Source organism: Orycteropus afer, unplaced genomic scaffold (assembly GCF_000298275.1).
Source record: "Orycteropus afer afer isolate SDZICR_OR568_19922 unplaced genomic scaffold, OryAfe1.0 scaffold00191, whole genome shotgun sequence".
Classification (NCBI taxonomy): domain Eukaryota; kingdom Metazoa; phylum Chordata; class Mammalia; order Tubulidentata; family Orycteropodidae; genus Orycteropus; species Orycteropus afer.
Window position 1 is genome coordinate 626,030 of NW_006921778.1, and position 667 is coordinate 626,696.

Genomic DNA, 667 nt, shown 5'->3' on the forward strand with positions numbered 1-667 from the left:
CAAGTTGACAGATCTTCAACTATCACAGTCATGAAATATGAGAAGGCTCTCAACGAGATGAACTGACACAGTAGCTGCAACAATGAGCTCAAGCACAGCATAGTGAGGATGGTACAGGAGCAGGCAGTGTTTCATTCTGGTGTACAGAGGGTCAGTATGAGTTGAAACCAACTCAATAGCACCTAACAACACTAGTATCTTGTTACAAGTGAATAGTGTATTCTTGTGTCTAACGAAAACAAAAATTATCTCTTTCATATACTAAGATTTTGCACAGGTAACTTATGAAAACTTTCACTGTAAATAAAATGGGAAACTATTTCTAACACTGACTGACCATGGTAGAGAGGATATATGGCACTTGTTCTTCTCTGTTACTATGGACAAAGACTCCAGAAGCCTGTTCCCATCACAAATTGCCCTTTTTCTTTTTCATTGTCTCTATTTGCACACATATATACACACAGAGCTCTGATAGTGTAGTTAGTGCCTAAGGCATATGACTGCTAACCAGAAGACTGGCAGTTCAAACCCACCAGATGCTCTGTAGAAGAAAGATGAGATAATCTACTTCCTTAAAGAATTTACCACCTCAGAAATCCAATGGGTGTTGTTATGAATTAGAATCAATTCGACGGCAATGAGTTGTTTGTTTTTTTTTTTTTTG